The sequence below is a fragment of the Callorhinus ursinus genome, unplaced genomic scaffold (assembly GCF_003265705.2).
Source record: "Callorhinus ursinus isolate GAN/ISIS: 27379988/994484 unplaced genomic scaffold, GSC_fseal_2.0 scaffold8, whole genome shotgun sequence".
Lineage (NCBI taxonomy): Eukaryota > Metazoa > Chordata > Mammalia > Carnivora > Otariidae > Callorhinus > Callorhinus ursinus.
This window is the reverse complement of record NW_027397070.1, coordinates 37,152,961-37,164,892: the sequence shown is the minus strand read 5'-3', so window position 1 is coordinate 37,164,892 and position 11,932 is coordinate 37,152,961. Positions and strand designations below refer to the sequence as shown.

The 11,932-nt window shown below is 42.5% G+C and overlaps 1 long non-coding RNA gene across 2 annotated transcripts in view; it reads right to left on the bottom strand.

Annotated features, from left to right (window-relative positions):
- Positions 1 to 8,127: 8,127 nt before the first annotated feature.
- Positions 8,128 to 11,932, bottom strand: part of LOC141373253 (uncharacterized) — a 35,869-nt gene continuing 32,064 nt past the window's right edge. For both annotated transcript variants that reach the window (XR_012379016.1, XR_012379015.1), the window contains exons 4-5: positions 10,398 to 10,574; positions 8,128 to 9,891 (exon numbers count right to left, since the gene is read on the bottom strand). This is a non-coding gene — a long non-coding RNA (uncharacterized lncRNA). The remainder of the gene's footprint in view (positions 9,892 to 10,397; positions 10,575 to 11,932) is intronic.

Below are 11,932 nucleotides of genomic sequence, written 5' to 3'. Positions count from 1 at the left end.
TTTCTTTCTTTCTTTCTTTCTTTCTTTCTTTCCTTCCTTCCTTCCTTCCTTCCTTCCTTCCTTCCTTCCTTCCTTCCTTCCTTCCTTCTTTTCTTCCTTTCTTCCTTTCTTTCAGCAATGATATTTTCAACTCATGAGGCAATACTAAATTGTTATCCAAAATCATTATCAAATTTACAGTCCCACAAGAGTATATGAGGGCTCTGTGGCTCCACTTCCTCACCATCAAAAATTGACGGATTTTTAAGTTTTTGCCAACCTGGTAGGTATGAAATGGTATATCACTGGTTTTAGTTTGTATTTCTCTGTTCACTAATGAGGTTAATAATCTTTCCATATGTTTATTGGCCATACATGCTCCCTATACTGTGAAATATCTAATCATATAATTTGCTCATTTTCTAGTTGGTTTGTACTTCCTTTTTTTTATCTACCAGGCCACCTCTGTCTTATATCAAGTTTCCATTTATCCATGGGTCTGTTTCTGGCATCTGTTTTCTGGAAAATTCATTTTTTCACTTATTTGAATATTTAAGACTGGTCAACTAAAAAAACTATTAAAAAATATTTTATTTTGGGGCACCTGGGTTGCTCAGTCAGTTAAGCGTCTGCCTTTGGCTCAGGTCATGATCCCAGGACCCTGGGATTGAGCCCCACAAGGGGGTCCCTGCTCCCTTCTCCTTCTCTGTCTGCCTGCAGCTCCCCTTGCTTGTGCTCTCTCTCTCTCCCCATGCCCGTCAAATGAATAAATTAAATCTCTAAAAAAAAAAAAAAAAAAGATTTTATTTTTAGGTAATCTCTACACCCAAGATGGGGCTCAACTCACAACCCCAAGATCAAGAGTTGCATGCTCTACCAACTGAGCCAGCCAGGTGTCTCCTAAAAAACTATTTTTTTAATGATTTTATTTATTTATTTGAGAGAGAGTGAGCCAGAGACAGAGCATGAGCAGGAGAAGGGGCAGAGGGTGAGGGACAAGCAGAGTTCCCGCTGAGCAGGGAGCCTGATACAGGGCTCCATCCCAGGTCCCTGGGGTCATAACCCAAGCCGAAGGCAGACACTCAACCAACTGAGCCACCCAGGCGCCCCCTAACAAAACATTTTTAACGAAAGCTACACTAAATGAATCTATAAGAGGTTTTTTTGTTTTTTTTCTATTTCCTTTTTTGTCTCTCTTTGTTTCTCTTTTTTTAATTTACAGGAGTCTTGAAATACTCAGTAGTCACTAAGGGCTAGTGTGCCGCCAGGGGGAGCTCAAAGGAGTCCATGAATAGTACAATGTTAGCAGTCAAGCATACATAGGCTAGGAGAGTCTAGCTTTACTGACCACTTCATGAGTATTTTTCAGTATAACTTACATGAAGATCTCAAAGTTTTAAAGCATTTTTGCAGTATGTCTCATTCATTCACTATTTTTATTTTATTTTCCCATATCACCACGGCACAATAAGGTACATCATGAGATGAAATAACTTGTTGGATATTACATTTAGAATTTTTTAATGGCCCTCCTGATTTTCTACCAAAGTGTTACCCAGCCACTGCAGTCTTGACCCCTCCCTAGACTCTGGGATCAATTCTGAAAGTGAGTAGTGTGTTCGCTCTGGTCACTTCCTACAAATTAAGTTTGTCTTCTTGGCCAGGAGTAGTTATGGGATTCTGCCACCTTCTAAACCATTGCAAACAATATTTAGTGTTTTGCTCTTTTTTTTTTTAGATTTTTTTTATTTATTCATTTTGAGAGCAAGTGAGAGAGAGAGTGTGCACACGCGAACCAGCAAGAGCACAAGCAGGAGGGGGGGGTCAGAGGGAGAGAGAAAAGCAGGCTTCCCCCTGAGCAGGGAGCCCTATGTGGGGCTCGAACCCAGGACGCCAGGATCATGAGCTGAGCCAAAAGCAGCCGTTTAACTGACTGAGCCACCCAGGCGCCCCTGTGTTTTGTTCTTTATCAACTAGGTTCCCGTTTGAAAATCAGTTTCTCTGTGACTGTGTTCCTCCAAGAGACCAAAGTCCTGTCCTGAAACCCAGACCGGTGATATGTACCCTGTACCCTGCTCCTCAAGGCACTAACAGCGAGGAATCCAGAGTGACCTTCTTAGCTAGAGTGTTTGTTTGCTTGTTTTTTCCACACTGCTTTTTGGAACAGAGGCTAATTGTAGGATATGGTCAGGCCACAAGCCAAGTCTCTTGGCTGCTTCTCTCTTTGCCCTGGTGCTAGGAATCTGAAAAATATTTTTTTTTCTTGGAAGAGAGAGCGGGAGAGCGTGCACACATGTGTGTGGGGGGGGGGGAAGAGGGAGGGAGAGAATCTTAAGCAGGCTCCATGCCCAGCACAGAGCACAGCACAGAGCCCAACACGGGGCTCCATCTGATGACCCTCAGATCCTGACCTGAGCCGAAATCAAGAGGCAGATGCTCAACTGACTGAGCCACCCAGGCGCCCCTGAAAAATAATTTTATGTGTGATTACTGTAGCTTTACTTTAGCAGCAATTGAGCAAAAAGTTTCTTCATATAGTTTCATCTATTTATTGAAGCAATGAACCTCTTTGCTATCTGCTTTGGAATACGGCTATATAAAAAACTGAGGAATACGGCTATATAAAAAACTGACAGAATCCTTGCCATGAAGAGCTTATAGTCCAGGGCGCCTGGGTGGCTCAGTCGTTAAGCATCTGCCTTCGACTTGTGTCATGATCCCAGCGTCCTGGGATCAAGCCCTGCATCGGGCTCCCTGCTCTGCGGGAAGCCGGCTTCTCCCTCTCCCACTCCCCCTGCTGGTGTTCCCTCTCTCGCTGTCTCTCTGTCAAATAAATAAAATCTTAAAAAAAAAAAAAGCAATTAAAACCCAGCAGATTCAGGAGAGTCCTTCTTTACTTCCCCAACTGCCTAAAAAGAATTTAGATGGAGGACGGGCTCCAGGAGGAGGGCTCTTCTCATAGACAGCTGTGTTATACTGTGGACTAGGGATGGTAGACAGGGAGGACCTAGCGGGGCCAGTCTGCCCCAAGTCCTCTAGGTCCCACCGTCTCCGGGAGGCCCAGCACACGTTTGTTTACCAAACCATTTACTCTTTTTCATCTTCCTGCAAATCGCGTTCCTTCCCTTTGAAGTCCCAGGCCCCTGCCCACTTCTCCTTAGTTCAGAATGACATATATACCTCATTTGCCTGTCTTTGAAATTTTCATGTCTGTGTGGAGTCAAAATTACATACAAAATTAAATTTTATCTTCTCCTGTTAATCTGTTTCATGTCAATTCTTAGTCTAGTTAGAAGGACCTTGAAGGGGACAGGAATTCTGTTCCCGACACTGGATACATACTACAAAATGGAAAGACTGGGCATGTAGGTGACTCAGTCAGTTGAGCGTCTGCTTTCAGCTTGGTCATGATCCCCAGGGTCCTGGGATCAAGTCCCATGTCAGGCTCCTTCAGTGGGGAGTCTGCTTGTCCCTCACCCTCTGCCCCTTCCCCTGCTTGTGCTCGCTCTCTCTCTCTCTCTCCCCCCCCTCTCAGATACATAAATAAATAAAACCTTAAAAAAAAGGGAAAGACTTAAAGGACGCTAACAACAAGAGGACTTAACCTTTGCTAGTTAACATTTATTACTGGATGTTTGACTTTTATTCTAGTTTTTTGTCATTGTTTCGGTTTTACAGTCTTATTTCAGGTCAATGCAAAGTCTTTTAGTTGTGGGCAAAGATGTGTTTGTACATGTAATCACACAATCACTTTCATATATCCCTCTGAAACAGGGAAACTAAAGGGACCCCATGAAAAACTGCTTTATTCGCTCCTTTTGCTGCTTCCATTCTTGCTACCCTTGCTTCCCTTACACATGCCTTATAGAACAGAGTATGCATGCCCTCCTTGTAAAGATCAAGGATTTAACGACTTCTTTAGAGTCTTCTAACAGAATAGATAACATCTGAGGAATGACAGGGCAGGGTCCTCATGAACATTTTCCAAGACCACTGACTCATCAAGACTCTTGGCCCCAGGGCATAAGTGACTTCTGGAGAACACCTAAATACTCATCTTTGTTCCTGGGTTACTGAGAAGAGCACCAGAACACTGTCCTCAGTAAAAACCCCAGGTCCCAAGCAAAGAATGAGATTCACTTTCCTTTCCTAGTCTTCCATGCTCCATCTGGATCTATACTCGGTCTTCAATAAACTCTGCTCTCACTTCCTTTTTGGCTGTGTTTGATTTCCATCCTGTGGGAAGCCAAGAACCCTCTTGGCTGGTCCTGTGGGATGCCCTCCCCGCCCCCCCCCCGCCGGGTCCTCAGTTCCAGCCACCTGCATCTCCTTTCACAAAGAATTTGAGATGATGTATCATGGGAGTATTTGCTAGAATTTCTGAGTTGGGGTTTCACTGATTTCACTTACCAAGTGGACTCTTTTTTTTTTTAAGAGATTTTTTTTGTATTTATTTGAGAGAGAGATGGAGAAAGAGAGATCATGGGGTGGGGAGGGGCAGAGGGAGAGAGAGAAGCAGACTCCCCACTGAGCGTAAACGTCAAGCTCTATCTATCCCAGGAATCCTGAGATCATGACCCGAGCTGAAGTCAGCTCTTGAACCAACTGAGCTACCCAGGTGACCCCCAAGTGTTGCGGAAGCTGATTCAATATGAAAGGAGGTGATAGCTAGTGCAAATCCTTATCCAGTCTAGAATGGAAAGAAGAAAGAAAAGAGGATTGCTTACCTACAAGGGCCAGGGAAGCAGCACACATGACTGAACCAGGTAAAGCTGGGACACGGAGAACTGGAAAGGACATGCTCCAGCAAGTCTGCCACACAGGAATGAGGGCTGAGTGTGGCCAGAGCACCCTAATTTATAAGAGAAGCTAGAATTTAGAGTTTTACATGAAATTCTCAATTTTTAATGTCAAATAGCTTAAATTTTTTTGATTGTACAAGCTGAAAAAAACACCTCTGCCTTTTTATGATCTTTAATTTTGATTGCCCTTATAATGACTTTCTAAATATGGACTCATCAACTAAGCCAACTAGATCTTGTTCTCTCTCCCATTTCACTCACCTCCCCCTCCATCCTACCACCAACCTTCAATTCCAACACCATTCAGTTGCTTCTCGTATCATAAAATAAGAGACATAGGAAAGTCAAGAGGAGCACCTGGGTGGCTCAGTCACGTGTCTGCCTTCGGTTCAGGTCAGGATCCCAGGGTCCTGGAATCGAGTCCCATGTCGGGCTCCCTGCTCAGTGGAGAGCCTGCTTTTCCCTCTCCCTCTGCCTGCTGCTCTGCCTACTTGTGCTCACTCTCTTTCTATGTGTCAAATAAATACATAAAATCTTAAAAAAAAAATAAAGTGAAGAGGCATTTTTGTCTCTCTCCCCGGAGAAATCTTTACAGAGGGAAAGAGGATAGGTGAAATGCAAGGGTTTTGTGTTGTTGTTGTTTTTTTCCTCTTTTCTCCCCTGTAGTAGTCTACAGACTAAGAAATATTTTCTCAGAATTTCTTCCCTTTCTAGAAAATGGTCTGCCTAGAAGAACATAATTAATGGAGTTTAATGTAGGTTTTTTTCTGTTGTTGTTTTTACCTCTGCTAAATCTGTGCTTCTGTAATATTGTCATATTGTACAACACACTGCCATTGATAACTGAATACAGGGTGATGCTTAAACACACAGGGACAAAGATACTGCTCCCCAGGTTACTCCAGCTGTTTCAGTATCACAGGGATAATGCTCTACCTTTAGGTAGCTAGGTATGCAAAATGTAAGACTCTAAATCCTCCTGGAAAACAATTCCACTCTTCAGAGACTTTTCTTCACACATTAGTTAGGTAATACTAATGGCAAACACAATTATTTTTTAAAAAATTGACTATTTACTGAAGACGCAAAATTTGATATATTTTTTAAAGATTTTATTTATTTATTTGACAGAGAGACACACAGCGAGAGAGGGAACACAAGCAGGGGGAGTGGGAGAGGAAGAAGCCGGCTTCCCACGGAGCAGGGAGCCCAATGCGGGGCTCGATCCCAGGACCCTGGGATCATGACCTGAGCCGAAGGCAGACTCTTAATGACTGAGCCACCCAGGTGCCCCAAAATTTGATATTTTATAATAATCCTGAGTAAGTCCAGATATAGTTAGAATATATTATTTTTCCAATCTTTTCTCATTAGTCTTTTGGATTTTTTTTAAGACCTTTTTTTTTTAAGGGGCCCCTGGGTGGCTCAGTTGGTTAAGCATCTGACTCTTGATTTTGGCTTTTCAGGGTGGTGAGATTGAGCCCCATGCTGGGATCCTTCCCTCTCCCCCTCAGCCCCCACATTTTATTTTATTTTTTTTTTAAGATTTTATTTATTTGAGAGAGAGAGAGAATGAGAATGAGAGATAGAAAGCACGAGAGGGAAGAGGGTCAGAGGGAGAAGCAGACTCCCTGCTGAGCAGGAAGCCCGATGTGGGACTCGATCCTGGGACTCCAGGATCATGACCTGAGGCGGAGGCAGTCGCTTAACCAACTGAGCTACCCAGGCGCCCCCCCACACTTTATTTTTAAGTAATCTCTACACCCAACGTGGGGCTTGAACTCAGGACCCTAAGATCAAGAGTCACATGTTCTACAGACGGAGCCAGCCAGGCACCCCCAAATTTTTAAGATGTAATTGTTTTCTCATTAGTCTTAAATCAACTCAACGGTTATTAACTAGAATTTCTTATCTCCTTTTTTGTTTTTTAAAAGTATATTCACGTAGGACTGTGAATATGAGAATTTTTAGAAAAGAGCAAGAAGATGTAATAGTATGTATGCCTTTTCTCTAGCTGCTTGCTCTCAGGTCCATTCCTTGCCTTTTCCCTCCTCTGCTCTTTATCACAAGGGATTACTTTTCCCGAGCTCACCCTATAACTCCCTGCTAGGTTTGGTCATTGAGAAGCACTGGTGAAAGGTTGGAGGAGAGAAGGAAGGGGACAGGCAGAGGTCTCTCCCTCCCTCTCTGGCAGTGCTTACCCCTGCCCTGGCTCCAGCTCTCAACTGGCAGCCCCCGCTTCCAGCTCTGATGGTACCATTTCTTCTCAAAGTCCCCTAGGCACTAGACTAGAGGGGAGCCGCCTCTTGCTGTGCTAACTCTGAGTTGCACCACTGGGTGGGATGGGGGTGGGGTCTCAGCCTCAGCTGGTCAATCACCTGTGTAACCAATTCCCTGCATTAAATTCTCTCTTTGAAACACTGGTTTCTATTTTTCTGCCTAGACCCTCACTGATACAAACACAGCGGAACGCTTCATAAATAGTCCTCTAAGGCTTCAGGTAGATGTCATTAATCCAATCTGTAGACTAGAATGTCAGTTTTAACTGTGACAACACATGCCCAGATTTAATCATATTTTCTACCTACAACAGCTATCCCTCCTATTTTTATTATCCTGGTCTGATGGCAGAGGATCCCATTTTGCAAATTCATTTTGAGTTACCTATATTGCCTTCCTTTTAAAATTTCTTGGGAAGACAAAAATTTAGCATTTGGTCATAAAACTGTATTTCAGTCAAATTAAAATATGATTCAGGAGTTAAAATAGGTTTTAGGGGCACCTGGGTGGCTCTGTAGGTTAAGCTGCTGCCTTCAGCTCAGGTCATGATCTCAGGGTCCTGGGATTGAGCCCCGCTTTGGGCTCCCTGCTCAGCGGGAGCCTGCTTCTCCCTCTGCCTCTGCTTGTCTCTCCCCCTGCTTGTTTTCTGTGTGTCAAATAAATAAATAAAATCTTTAAAAAAATAATAAAATAAAACAGGTTTTATATAGCCTCTAAAGCTATGCGTATTGCTTCTTTACAGAAGACTTAAAGGGAAAAAACCCTTTTGTTTTGGGAAAAACCACTTGGTAGCATTGTACCAGTTTGCTTCTTTCTCTCTCTGAACCATTCAAAAGTAACTTGGAGGCATCGTGACATTTCACTGCTAAATAGTTCAGCATGTATTCCCCTGCATAACCACAATACCATATTTATGCCCAATAAATTTAACAATGTAGTCCATTCTAGTTTCCTGAACTGTCCACAAAATGTTGTTGATAGCTTCCCCCCAAAAATCTTTAAAAAGGAAGTATTATGCTAATATAACCAGCTGGCTGACATAAAAAATGATGAACAAACGTAGGTGTCAGGTCACTTAGTTCATGTTCTTATTTGTACATCCAATGGGCAGACAGATGAAAGTTACATCAGCTAATTTTGCTTCTCTTAAATAATTTTGATTAAAACTCTAAAAGTGGGGGCACCTAGCTGGCTCAGTCAGCAGAGCATGTGACTCTTTGAGCCCCACATTGGGTGTAGAGGATACTTAAAAATAAAATCTTTTAAGAAAAAATAAAAATAAAACTCTAAAAGTAAAGGTGTGGCTGATTATTCATTTAACTTAGAGTTGGAGATAATCTACTCCATTTGTTTACACTACAAATCTGGACTAAACGCTTGCAAACCAAAAACAAACAAAAATGATATGTTTTTCTTTCAGTTCATTACTTCCCTGATCTTTTCTTTGTAGGATATTGATCTAACATTGATTGGTTTATTATAATATACATTTAACAGTTGATAAACCTTACTCCTTAATATTTTCTTGCATCAGTGAATAAAGTTCCTCTTCTTCAGAGACAGGATATTTTCCCCCCATAGATGGCTCAATATTAAATTTCCCATCCTCTTATGGGTATTCCTGCAAAAATATGGAGACTATTTATATTGGAAATATCTTTTGACCTCCTGCTGAAATTCCTTGAGCTATTTATTTTATCCCTGATGAAGAGTGGCCTCGAAGGCTTAAAGCAGCAGCCAAAACCTCTTCTACTTTAAACTAGTAGTACTGGTTTTTGCACAGTGACAGCTCTCAAGATTATGCATTAAAGTGAGTCTTAGGTGCAGGCTCTCTTTGCTCAGCCCATATCTTCTAGTTTGGGCAATGCCTGATTGTGCCATTCATACTTCCAGCATTTCCTATAAAATTCTGAAGGGGCCAAGGACCCAAGGTGGGACACTTTGGCATGAAGATTATTCTGACTTAAAAGCAGTCAAAGCCCAGCAGATTTAGGAAAAGCTCTTTATCTCCCTTCAACTGCCTAAATTTGCATTGGAAAGGAGAGCCTGTACCAGGAAGAGAGTTACTAACAGAGATTCTGCTTTACCTAAGAAACGTATTTGTATAACAGGGCAACCTTTGTTTACCAAAATCTCTTCTCACCTTCACGCTAATGGTCTTTCTCCCCTTTGTATCCCTAGACCCCTATCCCTCTCCTCAGCTCAGGATGTCAATCAATGAGCTTCCCTTGCCTATCTTTGGAATTTCATGTCTGTGTGGATTCCCCCATAGGGATGAAACTAAATTTGATTTTCTCCTGTTGATCTTAGTCCAGCTGGAAAAACCCTGGATATGTAAATTTAATTCTTAGTCCAGCTGGAAGAACCTTGGATAGAAGAAAATTTCTTCCTCCTCAATAGCTGGCCTATTTGCAGGATACTTTGACTTGTTGGACACAGCAGCAGCTAGGAGATCCTTGGGAAATCTGACATACAGCCAGCTGAAGGTAAGATTTTTTTACCATGTCGGTCTCCTGAGCTCCCTATCTGTGCAGTCTGTTTGATGGAGCAAGAGTAATGAGTGTCCTTTTTTATCCAAATTTGGATTAGCAGGAGAAAATACTTGTGGAACTAGTTCCTCAGGCTTAGTAACTCTTGGTAAATTTAGTGGAATACGGATCCATTTCCTCTCGAGATGGTCTTTGTTTTTCTTTGTCTTTTATGTCATATGTCATATAATCTTTGCTGTGGGTTAATGTGCACCTGAGGTAAAGGCTGTTGCTAAGGGACATCTATGAAGTCCAGAAGTCCAAGCCACAAAACTAGTAGGCATACGTCAAGCACTTAAAAGCTGTTAGAGAGGAAAAAAGAAAAAAAAAGGCTATTAGAATACTTACCACCTAACTCGAGGACTCCTGTGTTAGGATAAGTTAGTCATAGAATGGATTAGATTGACACTAGGTCACTTGCCAACCTCAAGAAAATTTCCATGCCATAGGAACTAAAACTGTACAAATTTTTTTATATGAAATAAAGACATTTGAAACATAATGGCAGTTTTAGGGATTTTTTTCTTAAACATAGGAACTAAAACTGTACAAATTTTTTTTATATGAAATAAAGAAAATTTCCATGCAACATTAAAAACATCACGCAATACCAAACCCCACAGTACATCCCTCCTATGTATTAGTTTGGTTCCAAGAGCTCCAAGGCTTAGTTAAAGCTGTTAATGTGCCTCTAAGAAAAAGTGGATGAGATTTTCCCTTTCATCTTGTTCTACTAGTCCTAAGAGGCTGGCTTTGTGACCAGTGATAGTATTCTCTTTGGTCTCCACCATCCAGAGGGTACACTTACCAGGGTGCACTTTGCGGCCAGTCAAATAGACTAGGGTTCCAAGAGTCTGGACGTGCCAGCTCCCACTGCATTTGTCATGAGAGGTCCCAGCCCGGAAGTTCCTCCATTGTCTCAACCTTTGTTGCATCTTAGAGCTGGAAAGTCCCATCCCAGTAGTGTAAGCAGAGTTAGGGATCCCTAGAAAAAGAAAGATGAAACACAAGTATGGTGACATAAGAGCAGTCATTTTAGGCCTCCAGCTATTTTCGGTGATCCATATATGCCCTATGAGCTCTACTTGCTTCAGCATACTGCTTGTAGAACTCCCCAGATGGTGTCAGAATTACAAAGAAATACAAATATCTCAGTAGATAAGGATTTTATTTTTTTATTTTTATTTTTATTATTTTTAAAGATTTTATTTATTTATTTGACAGAGAGGGACACAGAGAGAGAGGGAACACAAGCAGGGGGAGCGAGAGAGGGAGAAGCAGGCTTCCCGCGAAGCAGGAAGCCCGATGTGGGGCTCGATCCCAGGACCCTGGGATCATGACCCTGAGCTGAAGGCAGACGCCTAACGACTGAGCCACCCAGGTGCCCCTCGGTAGATAAGGATTTTAAAGGAACAAAGGGAATGCAAAAAAACGGTCTCCAGGTGTCTGGGGGGTTCAGTAGGCTAGGCGTCTGACTTCAGCTTAGGTCTTGATCTCAGGGTCCTGAGATAGAGCTCACTGTGGAGTCAGCTTGAGATTCTCTCTCCCTCCATCTCTCTCTCTGCCCCTATCACTTGTTCTCTCTCTCTCAAAAAAAAAAAGAACAGTCTTTACCTGGCCAAGAAATAGCCTAACCATTTCAGAGACAATAAATCAGTTTGAAAACTCCCAGTGCTATATCAAAGGTAAGCAAGACCCTGCATTCCTTACCTGAGACAGTTCCCACTGATTCCTTGTAATGTTAAGGCCTCTGCCCTAGGAGGAGCATAAGCTTCATAAACATAACCCTGGATGCAGGTACAAGCCTGCACAACTTTCTGTCCCCTTTAAATGCCATGATGAAGCTGCCCTCTCTGAATATTCATCCTAAACCCTAAATAAAAAACCCATTCACTCCTGCTCAGGGAGTCACAGCTTTGGAAGTTATGTGCTGCCAATAAAGTCTCTTTTGTGTGACAACTCCATCTGGTGCAGTCTCCACCTGTAATTCACCCAGGAGCAAACTCACATTAGTTTGGTTGCAGTAGCCCCTGCCCAGTGTCAAAGATGAGCCGATCTGTGATAGACTGGAGGCAACTCACGTTTCGTGGGAGAGAGGAGACACCGTTTTCACCACCCATCCTTCCCACTTGAGCAACAAAGGCTTTTGCTTCCTTAGACTAATTTTGGTAGTAAACTTTTGGCTCATGAGGTCTACATCTTCTTTGCCCCCTGTCTGGATGCCTCTTGTATCTGTGGTTAAGCCATTAAAAGGCTTTTTGGTTTGAATTGCTATTAAGAGCTCCTACTTGTCAACGGCCAGATGATGGATCCTTTAAATTGGTCATATTTTCGAAACACATA